This window comes from Candoia aspera, chromosome 2 (genome assembly GCF_035149785.1).
Source record: "Candoia aspera isolate rCanAsp1 chromosome 2, rCanAsp1.hap2, whole genome shotgun sequence".
Lineage (NCBI taxonomy): Eukaryota > Metazoa > Chordata > Lepidosauria > Squamata > Boidae > Candoia > Candoia aspera.
The window spans coordinates 4,821,332-4,842,457 of NC_086154.1; positions in this window are offsets into that span (position 1 = coordinate 4,821,332).

Here is a 21,126-nt window from a genome sequence, read left to right on the forward strand (position 1 = left end):
AAAAATCCCGCAGCAAAGCACTGGAAACCCACTTCCATACAGAAGACAAGAAAGCTGTAGGGGTGTGTCCCAGGAGTCGCCAGATGCTGATCCCAGAGATGCTTTTGCTTCCTAGATAGAGAAGGGCACTGCTACCAATCTGCCTTTCTGGCTACCACAGTATGTCAGGCAAAAGCTTATGGCATATTCATGATGACAAACCCCTGGGATTTCCATCACTCTCCTTAAAAAGTGTTCAGGTCCACATTCTGAATTGTCTTCATTGGTGCTGCAATTACCTTACACTTTAGAATTACTTATGATTTGGAATAAATAATTATGAAATTGGATTTCACTGGTCCTTAACAATTACTTTGTATATTCTCCAGATCGCTTATGCTTTTGTTTCTGACGATCTCAATGATAAAACCCAGTTCCCTTTCTTCTACCGGATGCTCCCAAAGGAAGGAATCCAATACTCAGGGATTGTTAACATGATCCAGTATTTCAGATGGACCTCAGTGGCTCTTGTTGCTCCAGAAAATGACAATGGAGAAACCTTCTTCAAAACCTTAACACCGTTACTCACCCAAAATGGCATCTGTGCTGTTTTCTCACAAAGCATTCCAGGGTACAATATGAATTTATATAACCTGAAGCCTGATTTATACCTGAAATGGAAACAAGTCAACGTATTTATTTACTATGCAGAGCCCAATTTGCATGCTCTCTATTTCTATGGAATGGCATTCATTGACCAAACATTGCACTTCGTGGTAAAACCTACCATTGGAAAAATCTGGATTGTAACAGCAATGGGGGATCTCAGATATAATCTGCAGTTTCCAAATTTCCAACATGTTCACAGTATATTCACCTTCTCCATCCAGACTAAGAAATGGATACAAGATGACGCTAAGCTCTTTTTCCCTTCACTCTTTGAGTTTGGAAGCAAAGCTTTTCCTTGTTCATTTCAAAGACACGCCTTCTCCGTTAAAGGCTGGAGGAGATGCAAAGAGAATGAAGAAATGGAAAGCCTGCGACAGGAGGAGAGTGAAGCCACCCTTTCTCTCGACAGCCATCACGTTTATAACTCCATCTGGGCTGTGGCACGAGCCCTGAACGCTGCCTGCATGTCCAGATCCAAGAGGAGGATCTTGAAGGAAGGTGGAAAGACCTTGGAAGTGGGAAGGCTACAACCTTGGCAGGTATTTCCTTTTCCATCCAAAAATCTCAGCTGAACACAACTATGACTTTTAGCATAACTTACACAGGATCCTAAGGGGGAATTTAGCATATGAAGAGCAGAGGCCATATTTCTTTCATGAGATACTCACAGGAATGATTTGTGAAACGGTTGACTCTTTCTTCCATACATTAACCATCATTTGTACGGTCGATGAAAGGACAACTGGAAGGTTCTAGCATCGGGATCCTGCTCCATCTGGAATCTCATGGCAGGGAAACTTCCTCTCTCGGTCCCATTTTTTCCACTCTTATCCTGCCCCCATTCCTGAAGACAATGTGGTCACAACTGCCATTTCTGGTGGGATCCCTCTGTCTCTGGAGACTTGCGCCTCCCCTGCTCCTTCTTGGCAGGAAGATACCAGCCTTCCATCCACGTGGAGGGTCTTTTCCCCAGCGTTAATCTGGCTGCCTCTCTTGGAGCCTTCCATCCACCTCACCGGTCATGGCCAATCACGCAGCCCTATAAGTTGAATGGATACAGAAGCCGGTTTCTGACTCAGGCATTTCCTTGTGTCTGCAGTGACCCCTCCTTCCCACCCACCCCCCGCATCCTTGCTACAAAAATGGGTGGTGCTGGGACACTAGCCAAAGTCCCTCAATTTTTAATGAACAAGCTGCAATATGTCCTTTCTACTGCTTTTTCTTTAACTTTTAAGCTAATAGTATGTGGAGTGATTGACAATCACACTGGAGTTGGAAGCACAAAGAATACTTGGGGTGGGGAGCAAAATGTACTGCATGAATTGGCCATAACAGGTTTCTGATGGAGGCGCTTCTCTGTCTGTGTTCACACTGCAGCCAGCTCAGTAAAAAACATGGCAGCTGCATGTGAAGAAAGGGTAAAGTTTGTGGTCAAAGCTGCTTATTAAAATGAGAATAAGGCACGCAGGCCCTCCCATCCATCTCCAACTGGGCTGAGAATATCCAGAAGTTCAGCACAGAATGTCTATCAACTCATCTTTATCGCCACCTCTCAACTGAACCTGTTCCCAGCAACTCATTTCCTCTTCCCTCAAGGCAGATGCCTCGCGGTTCAGATTCAGGGACTTCACCTCCCCACTTTTCCCTGGAAAATCGGCTTTAAGCTTCCCACATTCTCTCTGAAGAGGCAGTTGATTGTGGACAATCCATGACTTCCTGCTCTGGAAATATCTGTCTGTGAACGTATCAAGCACAATTTCAGTGCTCTTTCACATTACAGAAATAAAGGTGTTGATGTGCTTGGAGATACTGGATTGGTTGTAAAGTACCTTTTACTGGCATGCCCCACTCCAGTGATCCCTGGGTCCTCGCCAAAGAAGTGTAGAAGAGCCCCCAAACCCACAAGTTACAGGCTATCTACCTTCCAAATTGATACACAGGAGTTACCAAACCAGTGTAAATTATTGTTGGAGGTCCCAGCAAGTCAGCATGCCTCATAAGCACATGGATGATTTCATTCGAGGATGCACATTCTCTATGTGCTTCTTGTGACCTTCACATCAGGAGTGTAGCATCAAATAACAATGTGGGGTGACCTGGCTGTGGGCTGAGCAGGTGCCTCTACCTTCTCTTTTTCAAAGGTGGCTCCAAGCCATCCTTTCTGCTGATACTAGCACCTTCTAAGCTAAACAGTGACCTTTATTGTGCCCATATATTGACTCCCTTCACGCCAAGGAAAAGACAACAACTTGGATTCTGTTATATTATTTGCCCCCCCTCAAAATGTTGGTAAAGGTATAGGTAGAGGAATACCTATAATATATATAGGTTCAGTCTAGATTTAGGGTTAGAATCACTATGCAGTTCAGACAAAAATATATAAAATTGACAATTATCCATCTAAGGGCATCAACATCCACATCTCACATAGAGAAAAGTATGCATGAATAAAATTGGGCCCTTTCAGACATGACAAAACTTGGTAGCCATTTTGAAACAGAGCCAGCAAGGAATCAGGACTGAGTAGGTGAGAAGGCTGCGAGGTAACGAAGGGTCATAGCTGGTCAGTAGGTGGATGGAAGACCACTAGATAACACTAGGTATGCAAGGAAAGCTGAGAAGTTGAAATAACCCTTCAGAAGAAACATGGCAAACTATTTCCAACTGCTTGCCAGAAACGAGCTTTGTTTTAAGGTCTTCACATTTCTATTGAGTCAGAAAACCCAAAGTTGGGAATAACCAAACTGATATCAAGAACGTTGGTTCTTTTTTAAAGGCTGAAGAGTTTTCTTGTTCATGTCGATGTTCTCACTGTTCCAGTTTCATCCTTTCCTGCAAGATCCCCAGTTCCACAACCGTTCCATGGATGGGGTGTATCTGGGCAAGAATGGAGAGCTGGCAGCTGACTTTGACATTGTGAGGTGGTTTCGGTTCCCCAACAAGTCTGTGGTCAGAGTGAAATTTGGGAGTTTTGCAAGACAGAGATCCCAGGAAGCCCAGTTTGTCATTGACCAGGAAGATGGTATCTTGCCCCAAAGGTTTAACAAGGTGGGGACAGTCATGGAGTTCAGTCCTGTTTTGCCTCATCAGGTTAGGATTAGGGTTAACACATTTTCTCTGGAGCTTCCTTGAAGTTCATGAAGCTCTTCTACTGTAGGGTTCATGACAATTGCAGGGAAACTCTCCCAAACTGTGTATCTTACATGTTCCCCTGCTTCACTCAATCTGAGGACTCTGATTTGAATTCCTAGTTCAAACAATGCCATTTCTTTTTCCTTTTATAATACAGGTAGTCTTTGTTTAGCAATCACGATTGGGACTGGTAATTCCAATTCTAAGCTAAGTGGTAAATCCTATGATGATGACTGTGCTTTATGGCTCAAAACTGACAAGACTATTCAGTTTCACACCATGGCTTTTGTTTTTCTCCAAACTACTCTTCTGCCCTTTTGCATGCAAAAAAACAAGTGATTTCTGTCGGTAATCGCTCCACTCTCTGGGGAGAGGAACAGAAAAAAACCAAGCAATTTCTTTAGGCAATCTCTCCTTTGCCTGACCCATTCCTCCCCCGCCACTTGCAGAATGGAGAGATTGGAGGGGAAGGGCTCAGAAAAGAGTAAGCAGGAACACAACGGGGAATACACCAGGCTGTTTGCATAGCACGTTCAGGGCTGCAGGAGCCTGTGCATTCCTTTTGATGTGTAGTCCCTACTGTCGGCCTGTTTACTCTCTTCTAATCCCTTTCTCTCCAATCTCTTTACTCTGCAAGGGGGGAAAAAACCCACTGCTCAGGCACAGTGCAATACATCCTGACTGTAATGGCCATCATGTGACTGAGGGGTGCTGCGAGTGTTGTGAATGGTCGTATATTGGTGGAAAAGTTATTCTTTCAGCACCGTTGTAACTTTGAACAGTCACTGTCTATAAACAGGAATGAGGCAGTCTATAAACAGGAATGAGCTGTAGTTGCCATTTTTAGACAATCGCTGTAGGGGCCTACCAGTCACAGGATACCTGCAGATTAAAACTGATAAGGAGCAATAGAAAAACGTGCAAAAATCAAGGCAGAAGACTTCGGGTAAAACATAGATTATTTATTTCTCTCTTTATGTATTTGATTTTGGACTGCCATAATAATAGAACTTCTCATTTTAGAAACATGAAACACAAATAATAGAATCGCCAATTCCTGAAATGCTATGCTGGCTCTTATAAAGGACTCCCAGAACAGCTCCATTTTACGATTTCTCTCAAGGGGCAACAGAGTCACGCAAATCGAATCTCCCTTTGCCAAGGATTCACAGTCTGGAGGTGAAAAGAAGGAACATCTCCTAGACCCCTAGCGGGACTCTCCTAGAGAGATTCACAGATTAAAGAGTTCCTCCAGTTAAATGAACTTGGTTTGGGGTACAGGCTGAAACTGAAATAGTCTTTCTTGCCTTTGATGTCAACCCTAATCTGTAATCCTTTATGTTCCTGCTTCTCTGCTCAGAGTCTGCCTCCCTCCAGGTGTGTGGAAAGTTGTCAGTTTGGATACTTCAAGGTGGGCCAGGAAGGGAAGCCCATCTGCTGCTACAACTGCGTTCCCTGTCCAGAAGAGACCTTCTCCTCCAAGGAAGGTTGGTGACTCCAGAGTGAAGCAGCCATTTCACAAGAAGGCTGCCACTTCTCTAGATACCATGTATGAAGTTTCCAGCTCTCGAAGCGAATATTTGTAGCTCAGGCTTGAACTGTGGAGTCCTTGGTGCTCTCTGAGCCTTGTTGTTTTGAAAACCAAATGAACCATCACACAGCACAATACACCCTAATCAAGGAACTATTCACTCAGGCAATCAACCAAGCAGCAAACAACAGCCCAATCAAAGAACTCCCAAGGAGAGAACAACAACCGTACCAACATAAGCAGGGCAAGCCACGGTATATAAACTGAGAGTAAGGCCCACTCCCTCTTTGCACTGAAGGTGTTGCCCAGTCTGGCAATGAAACGTCTGCAAGAAAACAACAAGACTCAGAGAGCACCACGGACTCTATGATTCTACCTCTGCTTCCGATCTTTCCTGCTGTGGTTATGAAACAAATCATACATATTAATATTTAACTGAATAAAGGGAAAGATCATAGATGATGAATTGGCAGCTCATTAACCTAAGTCCCCCACTAACACTGAAAAGCAGAAAGATGCCCTCAGTGTTTAATGCAGTTAGTCACCATCCCTAAAATTGTACCTTGGTTTTTTTAGTTCTTAGCCATGAAACGTCTTTGGTGGTAGAATGGAAAAGCCCAGATTAGTGGCTTAAGATGACAGGTGTTGTTTTCTTCCTTTCAGATGCAAGTTATTGTACTAAATGTCCAAGAGATCAGCATCCAAATAAACAGAGAGATCAATGTCTCCCTAAGGAAATCACCTTCCTGGCCTACAACGACTATCTGGGGATCATCTTGACTTCCCTTGCACTCTTCTTCTTCTTAAGTACTGCTCTTGCATTAGCAATCTTTGTTAAACACAGAGAAACACCCATCGTCAAAGCCAACAACCGGGACCTTTCCTACATCCTCCTTGTCTCTCTCTTGCTTTCCTTCCTGTCCACCTTTCTCTTCATTGGACAGCCAAGGAGAGCCACCTGCCTTCTCCGACAAACAGCCTTCAGCATCATCTTCTCAATCGCTGTCTCTTCTGTCTTGGCCAAAACAATCATGGTGGTGCTAGCCTTCCTGGCCACAAAGCCAGGAAACAGAGTGAGAAAGTGGCTGGGAAGGACTTTGGCCAACTCCATCATCCTTTCTACTTCCAGTATCCAGGTGGTCATCTGCAGCATCTGGCTTGGGGTCTCCCCCCCATTTCCTGATTCTGACATGCACTCCCAACAAGGAGTGATCGTGCTTCAGTGTAACGAAGGGTGGCTTGCCATGTTTTATCTTGCTCTTGGCTACATGGGCTTCCTGGGTGCCATCTGTTTCATGGTGGCTTTCCTGGCCAGGAACCTACCTGAGGCCTTCAACGAAGCCAAGCTGCTCACCTTCAGCATGCTGGTCTTCTGCAGTGTCTGGGTGTCTTTTGTGCCCAGTTACCTGAGCACCAGAGGGAAGTACATGGTGGCCGTGCAGGTCTTCTCCATCTTGGCCTCCAGCGCTGGCCTGCTGGGCTGCATCTTCATCCCCAAGTGCTTCATTATCTTATTAAGACCGGAACTGAATACAAAGGAGCAGCTTATTGTGAAAACTTAAGTCAATATCTGATTCTTACACAATTTTTCCTACAATCTCACCATTTCACACCGGGTCTATTTCCTAAAAAGTCTTGTAATGAAAAATATGTGCTTTTATTCTGGGCTCTTATAAAAACGCATTCAAATCTGTGACTAGCTTTGTTTGTTTTGTTTTGTTTTGAGATCTCACAGCTAATGTTCTTTTCTATGGTATACTTCCCTATGCACTTCCTATTTTTTATAGTTGGATAGTTAGGCTAATTTGTCAGAACTAGAATCTAAAACCATTTTTCAGACCCTTCTACATATTGACCTGGGTTTCTGTAGCAGTCACGGGATCAGGGCCTGGTGTTTTTTATGATACAGAGCATTGGGGCTGACACCCGAGGTTTATGTCACATTATGCCGAGACATACGGGATCCAAAAGTTTGGATCCGACATTCTAAATCTGTTTAGTCCCTTTCCCCTTATTTCTCTGAGATTAAGTCCTTTGCTGGTCTTTTGTTTGTTTGTTTGTTGTTTTTTCGGCAAAGTTTTTGCAAATTATGATGACTCTATTATTCCTGTATTGCCTTCTGTCATTGCCAGCTCTGACTCTCATGGAGAAAAATTTCTATGAGGGAACTCCTGAATTTCTCTCCTGTTTGTGACAGAAAAGTTTTCTCTCCCTGTCCTACTTCAGGCTTCAATCACACAGGCAAACACTGTTTGAAAGATGTGCTTTGAGAACAGATGTATGAGGCTTCCGGTGGGGAGAATGGCGGCTTGGGCAGGTCTTTCTACAAGCTCTGCAGATTGAACAGCACAGCAGGTTTTTGGGCTCAGGCAGCCTTCCTTGGAGCCCAAAAGAACTCTCCAGATTAAGGAGAATCCCCGGAATCACCCCATATGTCCTCTGGATGGCTGGTCACAGCCAGAACAAGGCAATATGGAGCTTAGCAGTCGACCAGTGAGTGCTCAGCTGGGAGGCAGGGTTGTCATCTTTTCCCAAGCTGCACTGAAGCCAAATAAACAGACTCTAAAACCAACCTCCGAAGCGTACCTATTAAAATCCTCACCTATGCAATTTTTCGAACTCCTCGGTTGCCAGGAGCTGGGACTTGCAGTGGGAGCTCACCCCATGATGCGGATTTGAACCGTCGACCTTCCGATCGGCAAGCTCAGAAGCTCAGCGGTTTCACCCACACTGCCAACACATCCCTTATAAAGTCTAGTAGCCTGTAATATTACACTGCAACACCTCCCATCTTAAAGGGAAACATTAACTGGTAGCAGACGACCACCATCCTGTGGTCTCCCGGATAGCTTGCATATATTTCTGCAGACCTCTTTTAAAATAAAATTTTTAAAGGCTTCATATTTTTATTTTCTTATTTATAATGAAGTTTGATTTTGTTTCTCTTTTAGGATGTTGCTCTACCTCTCCAAGAAGGGCAGAAACCTTCCCCCACACATTTGTAGGACAGTTCCAAGTAAGTTGCACTGGGTTCCATCCTGTCAGGTGATCTGGACTGATTTTGATCCTCTGACTCCTGAGGATGTGGACAAAGTCCTCCAACCTGTCAGGAAGGCCACTTTTCTGGTAGATCCAGAGCCCTCCTGGCATGTTAAGGCAGCCCAGGAGGTGACCAGGGGATGGGTCCATGTGGTTGTGTATGGCTCTTGGTTATCAGCCTCTTTGATGGAGGGTGTTGTATCCCCTGCCTTGAAGGACACGGACTGGGCCCCCTCTTCAAAAGGCCATTGCTGGACCTGCCAGTTCTGGATAACTATCGGCCAGTCTCCAATTTCCCTTTTTGGGGACAGTTTGGAGAAAGTGGTCAGATAGCAGTTGCAGAAGATCTTGGAGGAAATGGAGAATCTAGACCCATTTCAGTCAGGGTTCTGATTTGGATATACTGTAGTACAGAGACATTGCTGGTCACTCTTGTTGATTACTTTTGGCAGGGCACTCATCCTTGTGCATAATAATCATCCTCATCCCTATTTCTCTATTATTATTTTTATTAAGGTGCAGGGCTAGAAATCAGGAGTCTGTGAGTTCTTGTCCCGCCTTACGCATGAAAGCCGGCTGGGTGATCTTGGGCCAGTCGCACACTCTCCGCTGAACACACCTCACAGGGTTGCTGTTGTGTGGAAAATAGGAGGAGGAAGGTGTAAGAGTCTGACACAATTGTCTCAATAATGACCTGACTCGTGCATCCATTTAAAATGCAGATTTCATATTTATTGGAGATGTGTACAGAATAAAGGCAAAAGCCACAACTAAAGATTCCTGCTCAAACTACCGTATTAAAAGCAAATGGGCAAGCCAGACCCCCCCCCCCTCCACATTCCTTCCCCCTTTGCACCAGCAGGCCGGCATTCCACTTCCAGATGTCTCCGGTTGATACGGCCTTGGATTCCATCATTAGACCAAACGCTATTCTTTCCCACTCTCATTAAATCTCCCCCTCCGTTCTGCTGCTTGACACGTGTTGATTCAACTGGCCGAGAACACGATCAAATGATCTACCAGTTTTTTGATCATGGATTCTGACAGTATGAGGTATGTTTGCCACCTTGACTTATTTATAGAAATAACAAAGGTGGGATAGAAATTAGATAAATAAATAAATAAAAATGTATTTGCCGCATGACTCCCAGCAATTCTGAGGGGTTGATCTCTTAGCAGCTTTTGATACCTCGACCATTGTATCTGTAGAAGGAATAGGCAATGGCCTTGAAGGACAGGAGGAAGAGCTTCTACCAAGGCAGTGGTCGCATAAGAGGAGCTTGAGCCCAGGTGAGGAAACTAGTTTGAATGAACATGTCAGACAGGCCCCTCCCTAATTCACACAAAGATAAAGTGAGGAAGGGGGAAGCATATTCAGACGGGCAAGAGTCTGTTACTACAGCTGTTACAATGAAAGTAACCCTGACCTGTTTGGCGTTGGCTTCTTAGTCTGCTCTACCTTGCTAGGCTGATAGTATCCTTCTGGATCTCTCCTTGACTTTGAATACCCCCAGCTGAGGTTTCTGTTGAAAGAATGGACAGAAAGTATGAGGGAAAGACCTTTACAGATCCCTCTTCAAAAGGGGATTATTTTTCTCCATAAGATGTTAACTGAGGATTTCAGCTCAGCCCCGTGGCGTCTTGTGAGCCGAAACACATTCCTCCCTTGCACAATCCAGCACATCTCCTGTACAAGGTTCCCAGCAGCATGCTCCCAGCCAGTACACGTATCAGCACCATGGAGAGCGAACCGTTACGATGTAACAACACCGGAACGGTGAACATGACATACCACCCCCCTAAAAAAAAATTCAAGCAGAGGGCTTGGAAGGGTAGCCAACATGAAAAGCCCTGATTAAATCAGGGGCAAGAACATCACATGCAGCAACCTATTCAGGATGGGGAAAATGCTTCCACCGGACCAGGTACTGAAGAGACCCCTGCAGCCACCAAGAATCGAGCACTTCCTTAACCTCGAAATGCTGCTGCCCATCGATCAATATCGGTGGAGGGGGAGGGGAGCAGGGATGCCAACGCGATGAATCCTGAGCGGGCTTGAGCAAGCTGCAGTGAAAAACAGGGTGCAAACGCTTCAAATTATGAGGCAAATCCAAACGAACAGTCATAGGATTGAGCACCACAGTGACAGGAAAGGGTCCAATAAACTTAGGAGCCAGCTTCTTTGAGGGCTGAGGGGACTTTTTAAACTTCATAGACAGATAGACCAAATCCCCCACCCAAAAAGCGGGCTGCCAGCGCTGGTGGCGATCAGCATGTCATTTATAGGCAGCCTGACCTTCCCTAAGAGCGGTCCGAATAACGGGCCATGAATCAGCTAGCCTAGAGCCCCAATCACAGGCGCCAACAGCCGGAGCGGGAGGCTGAGGAAATTCCGGAATGGGAACAAAATCTCTACCAGAAACAATGCGAAAAGGGGTTTGCCCAGTGCTTTGGTGAACAGCATTATTGTAAGCCACTTCAGTAAAAGGGAGCAAGTCAACCCAATCATCCTGATGATAATTTATGTAAGAGCAAAGAAATTGCTCCAAAGTGGCATTAAGGACCTCAGTGGATCCGTCCGTCTGGGGATGCCAAGAAGTCGATAACACCTGCTCAGTGCCAATCAGTTTTTAAAAAGCCCACCAAAACTTAGAGATAAATTGTGTGCCCCTATCGGTCACCAAATGAGAGGGGCATCCATGCGGATGGTACACGTGTACCAAAAAAAGTTTAGCCAGCTGTTGCGCCGAGGGAATGGAAGCGCAGGGCACAAAATGAGCTTGCTTAGAAAAGTAGTCCTTGACCATCCAAATGACAATTTTCTTCTGACTGGGGGGTAGGTCCACAATGAAATCCATGGAAAACACATCCCAAGGGTATGCAGAGTCAGCCACTGGCTGCAGCAGCCCCTGTGGTTTACCCACAGACCGCTTAGACATAGCACAGACAGGACAAGTAGCCACATAGGCTTTGACATCCTTACGCAGGGTGGGCCACCAGAACTGTCTACGGACCAAATGGAGGGACTTCAAAAACCCAAAGTGGCCCGCCTGCTTACTGTCATGAGAATGAGCCAGTATAGCAGAACGTTGAGAGTCAAGTACATACAAATGTCCTTTAACCCAAGTGAGGTCGTGCTCGATGGACACCTTGTCAGGATTAGCAAGAAGCCATGGATTGGACTTTAGTGCAGCCACAAAATCAGAGCGCAATGCTGTGGACAGTGGAGGCTGTTTTCGAACTGGAGAAGAGGGAGGCGATGAGTGGCCCCGAGTGCGACTCCGTGTAAGAGCCACCAGCCCCAATTGCGGTTCCAATAGGACAGTGCCAATGACATCAGAAACCGGGCCCTCATCCTGTGGCAATCTGGAAAGGGCATCAGCCAAAAAATTCTTCTTCCCCAGGATGAATTTAAGGTGGAAATTGAAATGACTGAAAAACTGAGCCCACCTAATCTGCTTTGGGCTGAGGCACCTGGGTTTCCGAAGTGCCTTGAGGTTGCGATGATCAGTCCAAACCTCAAAAGGGGAAGAAGCACCCTCCAACAAATGCCTCCAAGCCTCTAAGGCAGCTTTAACAGCAAAAGCCTCTTTCTCCCAAACATGCCAGCGCCTCTCCATTTCTGAAAATGTGCACGACAGATAGGCGCAAGGCTTCAAAAGACCAGTAGGATCCTTTTGCAACAAAATAGCTCCAATTGAAAAATCAGAAGCGTCAACCTGAACAACGAACGGAAGGTCCGGATCAGGGTGGGCGAGTACGGGCTCTTCAGTAAAAAGAGCCTTGAGCCGATCAAAAGCAGCCTGACATTCAGGAATCCAATTGAGCACGGCCCCCGGGTTCTTAACCTTACGGGTTTCCCCCACCCCCTTAGTCCGTAGCAGATCAGTAAGGGGGAGGGGAATCTCAGCGAACCCCCTGACAAAGGAGGGGTAAAAATTGGCGAACCCCAGGAAACTTTGAAGTTGCCACCTGGTTCTGGGTCGCTCCCAATTAACTACAGCTTGAACCTTAACTGGATCCATCTCAATGCCTTTAACGGAGATCCTGTAACCGAGGTAATCTAGGGATGACTTGTGGAACTCACACTTAGAAAGCTTCGCATAAAGCTTGGCGTGCTGAAGCTTCGTGAGAACCTTTTTAAGAAGTCGTTCATGTTCCTCCACTGATTTAGTATAAATGAGAACATCATCCAAATACACCAAACCCCCCTTAAACAAGTGTTCATGTAAAACTTCATTAATCAGTTGCATGAAATCCCCTGGAGCCCCTGCCAGACCAAAAGGAAGAACCTTATATTGGAAAGAACCCAATGGGCAATTAAAAGCCATTTTCCATTCATCCCCCTCCCTAATGCAAATGCGGTAGTAGGCTTCGCAGAGATCCAACTCTGAGAAAACTCTGCCAGTGGACAGATGTGTGACCATGTCTTTGACGAGGGGCAGAGGGTACTTGTTGGAAAGCGAGGCAGAATTCAAACTGCAGTAGTCCGTGCAAAGTCTCAGGCTGCCATCCTTCTTCTCCCGAAACAAAACGGGAGCCCCGACCAGTGAATTTGCAGGCTCAATGAAGCCACGAGCCAGGTTCTTGTCAATGAACTCCCGCAAAGTGGAAAGTTCTTTCTTAGTCATGGGGCAAATCTTTGGCTTTGGCAAGGGGACATCCGGAAGAAGCTCAATGGAATAGTCAGTCTTGTGATGGGGGGGGGGGGGGTAACTGGTCGGCCTCCTCTTCCCCAAAAACATCAGCAAAGTCTGAGTACATGGCAGGAAGACCCTCCAAAGGGGATGGGGAAGCCAGAGCGGGAACAACCTCTGCCTGCCCGGCAGTTGGAGGCATGGCATGCCCCAGAAGAGGAGCTTGATAGAAGCCATCCTCAAAGGTAATGGAGCGGGACCTCCAGTTGATGTAGGGACTATGAGAGGCGAACCAGGGAATCCCTAAGACAACCAAAGGGTTCCCTACCGGGGTTACGATGAACTGAATGAGTTCGAAGTGGGACCCCATACACAAAGCAACTTCCCCAGTAAACTGGGTCGCTGCCCTGCCCCCCCCCCCCCCCCCGCGGTGGAGCCATCAAGCTGCTGAAAAATCAGCAGCTTCAGGAGAGGGAAGCAGGGCAAATCCAACTCCTTGACCAAGTCAGGATGGATTAAACATCTAGAACAACCAGAGTCAAGTAAAGCCCAGACATCGATGGATTTGGACTGAAATCCCAAGTCAATTTTGACAGCTAGGATACGGCAATCAGCACTCACCAGGTTAGAGTTGTACCCAGATTCTACCACCTGCCCCGCGGCGCTGGTTAAGACAGGTGGAATTCGTTTCCCATCAGCTGTTCCAATTCTCCTAAAACGTCTCCCGGAGTGTAGATGTCATCGTCGTCCACGGTCGCTAGTGCCCCCGTCAGCCGAAGTGGAGGGTTGGTAGGTTTTTTGGGAGGCTTTTGCGGCACCTTGCCGGGATGCTCCAGGGCCTTGGCTTTGGGGCAGTCGATGGTGCGGTGACCAGGCTTTCCACATGTGATGCATTGCCCTCATTCAAAGCGGCGTTGGCATTTCGCATCCCATCTAGAGGTCGATGGCAGCACCAGAGCACGGGCAGCAGAGACCGGCTTGTCTTCCTTGGTGGCCATCATAAAAGTGCACTGGGCATGTTCCACTTTACCAGCGAGGCAAATCCAGTCATGTAAGGACTTCAGATCATCCTGCCCAAGCGCCCAGCGCAAGACTTCGTGATTGAGGTCATCCTTAAACCGATCAATCAAGGTGGCCTCAGACCATTCAGGAACTTTACCCGCCAAAACTTTAAACTCAAGGGCATAGTCAGCTACAGTCTGTTGCCCCTGCACCAGTTGTTTCAAAGCATCCTTAGCCCTTTCCTTGGCTAAGGGATCCTCAAAGTAGCGCTTGAGCACAGCTAAAAAGGTATCGAATGTGGCTAGAGCTGGCGCCCCAATCTCCGAGAGCTGAACATACCAGTCAGCAGCTCTGCCCTTCAGTTTCGTGGCCACAGCAGCTATCTTCTCTTCTTCCAAAGGAAAGAGGTGCCCATGGCGTCTCATGAAACTGGCGGCATTGGTGAGGAAGAAGGACAGGTTAGCAGGGTCACCATAAAACTTCACTGGGAAGTCCCGGGGAGAACCCCCAGCCTGAGGAACTCCAAGAGATGGTCGACTAGGAGCCACCACTAGAGGAGTGGACCCCCGGGGACCTGATGGAAAGTCCCATGGTGGGGTTTGACCTTCAGCCCCCTGTGACGGGGAAGGTGAGAGGCTAGGTGGCCTCATCGCCCCGGGACCATGGATGATTTTCATGAGGTCCCCAAAGGCAGCAGACATGGACCGCAGAACATGTTCCATAGATTCAATCTTGGATTCTAGGACCCTGATCCTGTCTGGTGTAGCGGAGTCCTCCAGCGCCATCCCCTCCAGCTGCGGGCTTCTCAACACCCCGGGGTGCACCTCCGACGGGATGACCGGCCAGTGGAGCTTCCATGTGGTGCGGGATGTGCCAGGCCGGGGGTCCACTAAGGCATCCCACAGGAATTGTTGCTGACCTGCCACATCGTCATCTGGGGGGGAAAGGAGCTTCTCCGATCACGCAGTAGAGTAGGAGTCCCCCGACGGAGGTGTAGCTTGAGCTGGGACAGGGCTTGGGTCCTGGCTCAGGAAAGTTGATTCTGGCAGTTGTTCCGTCTCCTCCTCGAACTCTGCAGAATCCTTTCCGCCTTCAGCCATCGCTAATTACCCTTTCGCAAAAAAAATTTTCCGGGAAAGAGTAGCGAGGTTGGTTGATACAATGATTCTCAGCTTTATGTGATGATTGCCTTAACCCAAATAAAACTCTTAGACTCAGAATCACAATTCAGGTTCTTGGTTTATTTAGAAAAGAGTGCAAACAGGTAAAAAGCTGAGAATGGGAAAAGTGCACCTAAACTCAAACTAAATAGCGTCTTTGCGAACATCAGCCCACCCCACATTCCCAGGTGCTCCTAACGAGCTCTGCTGATCACCGGGCAAAAAGACCGTGACATTTCAGAGATAGCCGAAACACATTCCTCCCTGGCACAACCCAGCACGTCTCCTGTACAAGGTTCCCAGCAGCACGCTCCCAGCCAGTACACGTATCAGCACCATGGCGAGCGAACCGTTACGATGTAACAACACCAGAACAGTGAACATGACATGGGATTATTTTTCTCCATAAGATGTTAACTGACGGTTTCAGCTCAGCCCCGTGGCGTCTTGTGAGCTTCCTGAGTTCTCCCCTGACCTGATCTGTCTCTTGACCCTGCGACTAGGGAATGCCGGATGATAATTTGGTGTCTTGGTTGAAAGGACTCACCCATCATTGCATCTTGGTTTCATCTTATCTTCCATGCTATCCATCATTTAACCAAATTCACTGATTCAGCTGTTTTGGTCGTAGCTTCCAGATCTAAACTTCCACCCCTCATGGAAGTCGGAGTCCAGAATTCTCAGATATAGTTGAACCCTTCTTAGAGTTCACTTAAGAAGAAGGGAGAAGCCGTTTAGAACCTTGGGGTAATGGCCTTGGGGGTCCTTTGGGCTGAAGTCCCAAGGAAAGAATAATTTGTGATAGCTGTGCCTACTCAAGGTCAAAGTTGGAGAGGGGGGCTTCCATCAACAAACTGCTGTCTGACAACCACCCTTTCTTCCTAAGATATGATGATGTAAACAATATGAAACGAGGGCTTCCTTCCTTGCACAATATGTTACTCTTGAGTGAGAGCAGCCTTGGTTCACAGCATCCAGCAAAGAAGCATCTGGGATTCTCTTCAGCTGTTTGTGAGGAATTATTTTGGGGATGGTGACTTTGCTTACTACACGGTGCTTCTCATTCTAGTTCATGGGAGCAAGGATGCCTCACAGACACCCAGTCTTCCTCCCTGGCTTGGACTGTATTCCCAGCATTCAGCAGACCAAGAAACATTGATGGGTGAGTCCTTTCAACCAAGGCACCAAATTATCATCCGGCAGTCCCTAGTCCCCGGGTCAAGAGCCGGATCAGGTCAGGGGACAACTCAGGAAGCTCACAAGAGCCCAAAGGCTTCAAAATAATATCCTTGATGGAATACTAACTCCAGAATTCCAACAACTGCTGAATTTCAAGACCAAACCTGCTTTCTAGAATCAACTTTCAAATGCTTTTGCACCTCCCTCTCCTGCCATCCACAGGGAATGGCCTTGTTTTTCCCCTCTTTCAGGAAGGAGGGCTTGTTCCATCTGGGAATGGCTAGGCCTGGTATCAGGGTGTTCTCCTCTCACTCTCTGAAAAGTAACTCTCAAAATAGTTGAGATCCCTCTGTGTCCCAGAGGGTTAAAAGCTCAGCTAAAAGCTAAATCTGTCCCTTCAGAAAACATCTGAGATGAGAGAGCTGAAGTGAATTTGGTGGTCTGCTATAACCACTGAAATGGAACAGAGTTTATAACACAGCTGAGAAGCTGGCACAGAAAAAGGAGAAATTATCTTAGGTAGCTTCAATGAGCATACAAAAGAAACACAGGTTATTGGTCTTACACACTCAGCCCTCCCAAGTATAAAGAATCACACGCTTAGACATATTACATTAAGAAGTAAAAGAATTTCTTATTGACTTTATTGCTGCTTCTGCTACATCCATCTTGGTGGAAATGATGAAGGTCCTTTGTCCTTCTCTTCTTTCTAAATTCTTAGTTTTGCCCTAAACTCTCAGCCCTACAGCTGCCAAGAGCTGTGTGGAAGAAAGGGGAATTCCAGGCCCACCACACAGTGCCCAGAATGGAGGAGAGCAGCAGACGTCCATGTGCTTGCCTCTAGTGGAGAAGAAGGAAGAGTGAAAGGGAAAGTGGGAGTGGCAACAAACAGCTTCCTCAGAGTTGCATCGTGGGACAACGTAATTTACATGTTAATTCACATGCAAATGAGGCATGCTGGATTTGCCAGAACTTCCAACAAGAGCCATACCTGGTCAGTTTGGAAAACATGTTTTCCTTCGCTCCATCTCCTCCAAGGATCAATTTAGAGTTTTCTTCTCTTTGTAATTTTCAAAGGGGGATGATCCTGTTTGTCTTCCGAAGAAACCTCCAGGGATTTTCCCTCAAGACTGCCTTGGAAACAAAGAGCAGAGCAGAGAGGAACACAGGATGACATCTTGCCCTGAGCCTGAAAGGACAGCAGCATAAATGTCTCCTGGGCCACTGAGAATTGAGTTGAGCTCCAGGGCACACAAGGACATTTATTTCTGCAAGATCTGCTCAGACATAAAGCCTTTCCTGGCTTGCCTTTGAATCACAAAAGCCATCAATCTCTCGTATTTGGGTTGCTCCTAATGCTTCTCCTAACTGTTGGTGAGGAGCAAGTGGGTATGCCAGATGTGCGAGGAATGATTCTCCTCTTTTTTCTGCTTCTCGTTCCCCAGATGTCCTGTGAGATGCTGAGGGCAAAATGCTCCTTGACGTCCCAACGAGGTCCATCAGGGTGGATCAATCATTTCAGGCCAGGCAATTATGTCTTTGGCGGAGTCATCACTGCACGGAAAGGTCTCAATCCACTTTTCTCTTTCAACGTGATTCCCTCCAGCCAACCTTTCCACTGGTGAGTCATTGTTTGGATGGAGTTGCTGCTAGTTCATGTGCTGCTCATTTTCTTTCTCCCTAATTTATTTCGAAGCCGACCCATTAACGGATCCTTCCGAAATTGCCAATGGAGGAGGGGAAGGCTTTGGGCATGCTTCAGCACTGAGGCCCCACCAATTGCATGACCTGCTCTTTCAGCTGGACAAGCGCCTTTTGACTTAAAGAGGAAACCAACATTGCTTGACTTTCAGATGCAAAGCAAGAACTTTGTATGGTGTTGGGACTAACTGAGATGTCTCTCCAGGGCCAGCATGGCTCTCCCTTGCTTCTTCAACCAACAGAGCTCTATCAATAGTTTCTCCTGAATGTTTCTTGAGGTAGCTCCAGAAGACATGTACACATCTTGAAGTAGAGCCTCCCCACAAGTTTTCTAACTTTGAAAAGAGGGGAAAGGTTCCTTTTGGTCTGTTCAACGCAAAGCAGAGCTGCAGACAGAGGGGGGCTTGCAGGCGAAAGGAAGGACTTCCCAGCAGGGAGAGGGGACAAATTGGCAAGTGGTTGCAGCTGGGAGGGAGGTTGATGCTCGCACCTTCTCAGTAGAATTGGGGGGTTTAGATGCTCTTCTTCTGATACAGAAAGCTGGGTCTGGCAAGAGAGAGCCAGGGGGCAGAGCAGCTGCCATGGCTTTCCTCCCTCCCACTTCCTCTTGGTCAGTGGTGTGGTGTGCTAATCCCAGGACCTAGTCTCAGTCCCCAAAGCCTCCTGACTGAGTTCCCCTCCTTCTCCGTGCAGCTGATTGGGCAAGAGATCCTTCAAGGCAATCCAGAGAAAGCAGATCCCAGAACGCAGCTGCAGTTTCCACTTAACCTGTAATAGATCATGCACGTTGGTGCTCACGGAAGGAGGAGGATCCACTGAGCAACCAGCTTTTGATCTCTTGCAATATTCAACAACAGAAATTAAAAATAAGCACTTTTGCGTATGTGAGTGCATTCGAGTCAGGATTCTCGGAAGTGCTTTGCCCCTGCTTCCTCCTTCCTAGGACTGGGAGAGAGGGACCGGCCCAGTGTCACCCAGCTGGCTTTGTGCCTGAAGCAGGACTGCGACTCACAGTCTCCCTGCTTCTAGCTGGGTGCCTTCAACCACCACCACTGCTTTCCACTAACCGGTGTAAAATATTGTCGCAACTGTTATCATTTACAATGCTGCTTCCGAGCACTTTGTAGAAATATGAGGTTCACCGCTATTTTTATAAAATGGCTGGTTGGAAAGGAAATTCAAGTTTATATTTGGGGGGGGGTGTTCATTCTTTTGTAAATAATTTTCCTAAATTTTTGAACTTTACAATGGCCACTAAATATGGGAAAATATTCCAACCTAATTGTCACAGACTGAATTATTTACTTTTTCTAAGTATAACATTCACTGTAGAGTTAAAAATTTTGTTCCGCTGAAGTTCCCGTTCTTGCATATCGATGGCTATCTAAATTCTGCATCCATTTAATGACACAGTCCTTTACTGGCTCAGTTTCTGCATTGTTTACTTCTTAATTTAGAGACTTTTTTAAAAAGTTTTATTAATAATTACAGGGCCTTGTATTTTATTGTTTTGCTTTCTGGCCCAAAGGCCGTAATAAAGGCTTGATTTTAGTTGACATTGAATATCATATTTTTATACTAACTGACCACCAAATCCATTAGAATAGATTACCACTGTCTCTTCCATTTTTAATAAACTTTCTAAGGGCTTCCTTTTTCTGATGTGTGAATGACCATTGACTATCTGCCAATCATCTGGGTCACAGGAGCCAGTTCCACTCATGCCTATCATATCATCTTTATCTTCCTCCATTAAAATCTCATTAAAAATCCTTCTTTCTGTTTATGTCAAAGTAGCAAGAAAGGAATGTGATACGGAGTTTTGGAAAATGATGTAATATATCCCCCATTTCCAGGCACAACAAAGTGGTAATCTGGTACCTCTTGTCCTTCCTGATTGCTGTTCGTGAGATCAACCCGAATCCCCTGATCTTGCCCAACATCACTCTGGGCTACAATGTCCACGACAGCAATTTCAATGCAGAAATGAATGCCGAAGCCTTGCTGGACCTGCTTTTTCTTGGGGAGGCAAATGTCCCAAACTACAAATGTGGAAGACGGGAAAATCTGCTGGCTGTCCTTGAAGGGACTGATTCTGACCTCTCCCGACATGTTGCGACCATGCTCAGCATCTACAAGATCCCACAGGTAAGTTGTGGATTGTAGCATTTGGCCAAGTTCCACCCTGGCATCTGCAGGAACATTCCCAGAATAGATGGGAGCGCTGGAATAGAAACATAACATTGTTTGCTAATCCATGATTGTGAGGAGGTTTCTCCTCTAAACCTGTTTTTCATTATTCATTCCTATTCAAATCAAATCAAAAATGACAAACCGGGCCAAAACTTCATTTGGGTGGGAGTGTAGGAAGATACTAAAAGCATAAATCTCTCCTCTGAAGTGCCTTCAATTCAGTGAGAAATGCTGCCTTCTGACTCCAGCTGTGCCTGAGTACTACAATCCTATTGAATTTCTCCACACCAACACGTTACATCAGGTTGCCTACTCATCTGAAGTGTAAGGTGAAACAAATACGAGATAAATTGCTGGACCGAACTGACCAGGCTTTTGCGGACGTTCGTGAGGGAAGAGGGCTGATCTCTTTGGACCTTTTTCCCTCTAAGCATCTTAATCCTGGTGAAGACCTGGACAGCAGATCAGCCAGCTGTAGGATCCCCTGGCCAGTTCAAAAAAAATCCCACCAGAAGGCATTGGGAACCCACTTCCATACAGTTGACAAGAAAGCTACCCAGGCGTCTCCATGTAGTCAACAGACACTAATCTCTGTGATGTTTTACCCATCTGGGTAAAGTAGGGCACCAGTCTGCCTTTTTGGCTGTAAGAGTAAACAGCTGAGATCCTTTCCCTCACAAAATAATCAACAAACCTTGTAGCACCTCGAAGAAGTGAGTAGGTCCCCATTGTGAGTTGTGTTTGCTGGTTAGGGGGGGAAGTGGGATGAAGTGCTGGGATCCTTCTTCCCTGGTGGAGCTGCAGGAGAATTTGGGGATTCCTACACATTTGGTGTCCTCCCTGATCCTAAATGTTTATCATGCTTTCCTAAGAAGATAGCATTCCATCAGAATGACATCCATTT